The 6,894-nt window shown below is 34.3% G+C and overlaps 1 long non-coding RNA gene across 1 annotated transcript in view; it reads left to right on the top strand.

The window, feature by feature from the left end:
- The window catches only part of LOC106871020 (uncharacterized), a 250,799-nt gene that overhangs the window by 989 nt on the left and 242,916 nt on the right, over positions 1-6,894 (top strand). The window lies entirely within an intron of this gene.

Genomic DNA, 6,894 nt, shown 5'->3' with positions numbered 1-6,894 from the left:
AGCACTGTTCATAATCGTTTTCGATCTTCTACGAAGAAATAATTAAATCTGACCTGTTTATATATCTACTACTCAGGTCGCATATATATATATATATATATATATATGTGTGTGTGTGTGTGTGTGTACTTCCATATATGTACACGAGAGCTGAGAAATAAACTAGCAAACTAATCTTCGAAGGAAGCATAGGAGTTCAAAACATGAATTACACAATAGAAAGCAAGCTGACCCAATAACTATCCTACAAGCAATTGATGTACTCAGTATGTTGTTATGTTTGATGTGGCTTAAGAAAGCGATGTCTATAAAGCAATACAAATTCAGGGAAGTAGCTATGAACAATACAGTAAGCTACCAAAAACATAAATTCAAAGGATCAGATCAATAAAATGGTAAATACTAAAACAGGTTTATCCATGAAATTGCCTTCTAAGGATGATATTCGTACTAAGAACTATTTTCTGAAGAACGTGAATTTGTAGTTTTGACATATTAAAATAATGGAATGTATGAAGGCAATTTGTATACTGAAGCGTACTGACATCGTTAACGTTACATATGCCAAGGGAATGGAGAACAGTGGAATTTGTTTAAGCTAAAAAGTAAATGGAATTCTTTGCTACCATGATATTTAAAGCTGTTGATACGGTTGCGTATTTCTATAGTGATAGTAGTAGTTGTTATGTATAGAAGACTACGACTGTAACATGTGCAATATTATAAGCTAGCACCCTCGTCATATTCGCTGTATGGGTTTAATGATAAATGTTGTTGGATCGATTGAAGAATTTTTGTACTTGACGAATATATAAAATTGGGATTATAAATAATTGTAGAGTTTTCTGACCGTCCTGATTTGTAAATGTCCTTGATATACCTGTTAGTAAACTGACAGTTAAAATTACATTTGTCCGATAGAAATAGACGAATCAATGAGGTTTTGTGTGAGAGATAGATAGGTTTGATCGGTCGCTTCTAATTAGAATGAGAAATTACAATGTGTTTTGTGAACAGGATTTACCTTAGCACAGTTCTTCCCTTTCCAAGTAACATACAGAGAAATAATGTACGAGGCACCAATGTGTCGCCCCAGTTATTTGCTGTTAAACAGATCGAGTCATTCGTGGTTCATATAACAATCTATGTTCATAAAATATGTCACTAACGCTATACAAAACATTTCTATATTTCTTGCGTTTTATTTTCTTAAACACAAAAATGTTTTTGATCTATCAATCATTGAAGTAATTATTAAATACTATTAAAACCTCTTCCATTATTCTGACATGCATCATACACACAACTATTTTAGAATTATTCCAATTCATCTTATAGATCCCCTTGCTCTATTTTTAGGAAATACCTATTTTGAAGATGGTGGCGTCTTTTCTTGCATTTGAAATAAAATTTTGGTTGACGCCCTCATATAATTGCCTCGAAATACCATAATATTCCATACAGTTAATGAAATATCTCATACTGACACCTTTTCAAGCGCTTTACAAGAGAAGAACAACGGATTGATTTAACCTATTTTCTTTTCTGATGTATAGTTTCACGAATGAAAATATATAAAAAACTAAGACCACTTCTGAAGAGTTGTAAACCAGAATACAAAGTAGTTTCATTACATATAGGTATCTAACTTAGAGAGAAAAAAACATATTCTACAATATTTGAAAGATACGTCTAAGTTGATTAAATCTTTATTTACTTGATTTATTGATCCCATAAGGAAAAAACAAAGAAAAGCTCAACCGGAATTGAACTCAGAAACAGAGACGTGACAAAATATTGACTTCTAATTTCTGACGTAGGCATAAGACTACACATTAGAATTAATGATGTAGTAAATTATATACCTTCTAGTATTTAACGGGAATTTGTTTTATGGACTCTGTAAAGATGACAAGCAAAGCAAAGTGGACCCCGGTCGAAGTTGATCTAATATAATGGTGCATATAGTAAATATAATATTCTAATCTGATCACAATGTCACAGCTGGGATGCATTATGGATTATATCAATAGTGAAACATCACTTGTAGGTACTCTAGTATTCTCTCTAAATGATGGAGATGAAGTTGATTATGGTGGGATTTGAAATCTGAATCTAAAGGAGCCTCACTAAATTACACGTGGCACGTTGATAAGCATCGTGTATATGGTATATCTATTATCTATTTAACTATTGTAATTCACAAATTACCATGACTTATATACTAATATGTGATTGTGAGCCATGTGTATGTTATATATATACATACATGCATACACACTCACACCCAGTCGAAACCCCCTGTTATATATTTATATAATATAAATATTCTCTGAAAACGGAAGAATTATCTCGCAACATGCGATGGAATTTATTTTGTTCCCAGGCGAAGAAGAGTGGAATTATTCTTCAAAAACTTAATACGCCAAGCTTGTCAGACGCCAAAACAATCTTAATGCGTGTAGATAGCATTGTACGAACACTTTTACATTTTCCACGTTCCTTTACTGGTACAATTATACTTATATCTAGACATCTTTAAACCTACGAGTTTCTTCTAACTTACAACTACAGAAGGAAGGTTCGAGAATTCTTTATAAACTGAAAAATAAATGTAGTATTGGCACCGAGAATATGTTATCAGAAAGTATTTTAAGGCTTTTATGAAATATTTGTTTTAGACCTGCTTTGAACTGAAACGAGAATTTTTTAATTTCATCAAATCTTTAATATAATTTTTAACGTTTAATACATAGCCTACGACTAGAAAGTTTCCTGATTTAGCGAATTTCATCTGTTGTTATTGTATTTTATTAAGCACACGACGGCGCTCTTATTGAATACATGTTAACGTCTATGTAATATTTCTAAAAACTTGAAACATCAACCACGCGCACAGAAACATGCAGAAAAAAGCATACATGCATACACATTTTCTTTTACATGCTGCTAATATAGCTACTATAGAAGATTACCTTTAATAACTTTATCTAGCTAAAATACAAGATTGCGTAAACGTTTACAAATTCATTCTGTGCTATAATAACCGAATAAGCATAATTACCTGGTTAAGAATTTAGTTTAGAAAAAGCACCTGATTTTAGGATACGTTACCTTGAACAATTTTCTTTTATTACATCCGCGAGTATTGTAAAATATTTTGAATGAAAATACGTATAGGGAAATTGTATGGCAGCTCTTTGGAAAGATATTGCTCCTGTAGAAGTAATCTGTCAGTCAGTTTAACATATATGCATATAGATTCACATATATACGTTATCTATCTATCTATCTATCTATCTATCTATCTATCTATCTATCTATCTATCTGTCTGTCTGTCTGTCTGTCTGTCTGTCTGTCTGTCAGTCTGTATGTCTCTCGCTATATATACGGGTTGATTCTGTTGTTGTCATGGACGCTTACGGTTGCCTTGATTCTGTTTACACAAGATTATTTTTGTGCGTGAAGGTTACTTCCTCTGCCCATACACTTTCTTAAAATTCATCTACTACTTTTGCTGTGAGTTCTGCATTGACTTATACATTATTTTCACCAAATCCTTGATAGATTAGATTTTGATTGGAGCCGAACGTTCTGTCTTGCTCAAAGAATCCTTGGCGACTTGTTTGTGATTATCGAGGAACATTTGGGTTAGAATTTCTTTGATTTCTACTACATGTCTTTGCTATAATGTATATCTATAGTTTTGTCTCTCTTTTCTGAATTTTAGTTTCGCTGATTTGTTATGGATTTTATTAGGTATCGAGAGACCATTTATAATATTTTCTTCCTTTTCTGAATATTTCTTTTTCGGGTTGTCTGCTTGAGTTTCGATGTCCTGTGTATGTTTGACGGAATACTATATTTGAAGAAAATTCACTTTTCTGTCACTACACTGGCTGCTACATGCATTATATCATTTAGGGTGGTAATGTTGACGTTTGTGGCAGTACCGGTTATGAGTTTCATTGTTTTTGAATTTTAATCCTGAGAGGTGTAGACATTTGTCTGTTGAAGATATATTCCTCTTAAAAATTAAAGATGTCAGCATAACGAATTTCACTTTCAAATCTCACATTTTCAATCTTCCGTTTCATTAATATTTCTCTGTGTGCAGTTCTGTTTCGAGTTTTGTTGGTCATTGCTGTGCACTTATGGATTTTGAACATATAATATGATATTTTTGTTCTTGGTTTGTTTCAAATGTCTCCTATCGTGGGGAATTACATCCTCTGTGTTTTCATTTTTTTTAATAGTTTTTGGGACTCCTCGTGATCGTTACTTGCGTTTTCGTGATGCATTAATTCTTTTATATGTCCCGTTTCAACATCTGATCCATATTCCTTTGGAGAATGTATCTTTTTCTGTTGGAGTTCTATAGTGCATCTAAATCTGCAGTATTTTCCTTCAAACTCTTATAGTCATATAATATTCTGTTTTCATTTTCTGGGGATATAGAAACATTTTTGCGCCATAGCTATGTATTATTTGGATTAGTAACGAGATTGAAGGAGCAAAGTCAAGCTCTTTATTTATATTATCAGGTTTCCCGTTGGGCAAACATTTTACCCCTTTTGTATTTGATGCAAGGGACAGTATTGTATTGATTTCCATGGCCATGTTTATATGTGGTGTGGGAACACCGGATTCCATAAACATCTGTAATAAGCTATTCACATCTTTTATCATTTATTTGTTTCAGTCTTCACTGCCATGCTGGGGCACCACCTTAAATTATACAAAGTAATATTTTCCCGGTTCACTTTTCATAATTCTATCAGTTATTTATCGGTTTCGTTTCTTTTTGATGTGATATTATGGGATACTTGCTGGAGAAATGATTCAGTGTCCTCGCATGTAAAACGGCCCCATTAGTGTACCAGTTTTTCGCATCACATAAACTAAAATGGTAATTTCTTTCCTAATCACAAGAGCTTTGTCGTGACTCCTTTGCCAACACTCCTTGAACTTCCAAGTAATGTTTTCTGGATGTCCTCTGTTTTCGTTTTTTCCCTATCGTTTGTAGTATATTTCTTCTTTTGTTGGGGTCGCTGTACTCAGCACACCAACAATTATCTGAAATTTATACAATCTTTACATGAACAATAGCCTTATTATTTCTCTCTTCAGAGCTTCATAGCCCATCGGTTTCTCTATTTTCTGACTCTTCTGATTGTTGTTTTGCGATTACTATTATTAATGATTGAGAGAGAAGTGCATACCATCAAAATGACACTGGGGTAAAATATAGAAGTCTGGTATACCCATCATGATTACCCGTCTGATATGGGTGTACCAGGCACATGCATCACAACCTTATGTGCACGACATAGTGATCTCATATCAAGATAAACAGCGCATGACCTTACAGGTGTGGCCCAGTTAGAATTATTTTCAGGTCGATTAGCCCATCCCGCTCAAAAGGTCCCTGAATAAGGGTTGTTTAAGGATGCTGAACGAAACACCCATGTTTCCAAAGGTGAATTATCCCAACCCCAAAGAATTCCTCTCAACACATGGTTACGATGCTCCCCCACAACTTCTGCTCATGATCAGAGATGCACATATCGTCAGTCACTAAGGGACATGCTCAACTGGATAAGGCCTAACAACTGAGAAGCAAATCTGTGGTATTGAGCAGAATATTTGCTGTCGCCCACCTTTTATACAAAGACAAAACAATGTACATGATAACACTTTATTGAGTGATTCTGCACATATGAGTGATTCTGTCTTCAGGTCACCCCTCCTCTTCCATAACCACTAATCCACGGTACCTGTGTCTTGGCGTTCACATTTATTGCAAACTAACCGTACATGTTTTTTTCCTTCGATGCTTTTATTTTCTTGTGTTAAATTCTTGTTTAAATTTTTCCTTAGTTATACAATTTTCAGTTTTGATAATGCCGGCTTTCTTCGTATTTCTCAACAGTGACTCTACGGCATTTTTTATATACCACCTTAAGCTGTTTTTCTCTGCTTCGATACAGCCCAGGAAATTGATCAAACCTCACCCACCACTTTTTCTAAACAAGTGCAGCCAGTCGGTATCACTATTAGGATAGAAGGCTCCGTGTACTGTTAACATTTTTCTGGCCTCGGTATCCACTTTCATCACATCTATCGCTCACGTATTAACTGCTTGGACGTTATTCCATCAAGTGAATTTTGAGCGCAACACCAATTTTGTCTTCGGAAATATTCCATCGTCAGTTGCTCTTTCATTTCTTCCTCTATTATCTCTTTTACCTGTAGTACACCAAAATATTTCTAGCCTTCCGTTTCAATATATTTAATCAAGTCTCTATTCGGTAATTCTATACTTGCTAGGGACTATACCTCGCCTCCTTTCAGGTAGATTATTCCGCACTTCTTGAGTTCAAACTACATTCAAATATCTGCATTAAAACAGTGGACCATGTTCACTAAAGGACTCATTTGTATCTCATCCTTGCCAAACAGTTTTAGCTCATGCATGAAAAGGAAGTGGTTGATTTTTTGGGAGTTTCCCTTTAGTTGGTACCCCAGGCTCATTTTCCCAAGTGCCAAGGTCAGGAGTATCATGCAAAGATCAAAATCAACGGATATAAGCTACCACCCTGGAAAATTCCTCTTCTGATTCCTAGTTTTCTGTATTATTATTATTATTATTATTATTATTATTATTATTATTATTATTATTATTATTATTATTATTCAGTAGTTTTATTTTTATAACGTGCTTTCACTTGACTACCGAGCGCAGCTCTGTGCGCCTTGGGTATGTGCTGTGGTTTGCTGTGGTGCTCTTATGTTTACTGTATTGAAAGTGTTTTGCGTAGGATGTGTGCAGTACCCAGTAGTGCAATTTTCTGTGTTATATATATTTGTAAGTCCTGCTATTTTTGTTATGT

Source organism: Octopus bimaculoides, chromosome 10 (assembly GCF_001194135.2).
Source record: "Octopus bimaculoides isolate UCB-OBI-ISO-001 chromosome 10, ASM119413v2, whole genome shotgun sequence".
Classification (NCBI taxonomy): domain Eukaryota; kingdom Metazoa; phylum Mollusca; class Cephalopoda; order Octopoda; family Octopodidae; genus Octopus; species Octopus bimaculoides.
The sequence above is the reverse complement of the archived record's forward strand: the minus strand, read 5'-3'. Positions and strand labels throughout refer to the sequence as shown.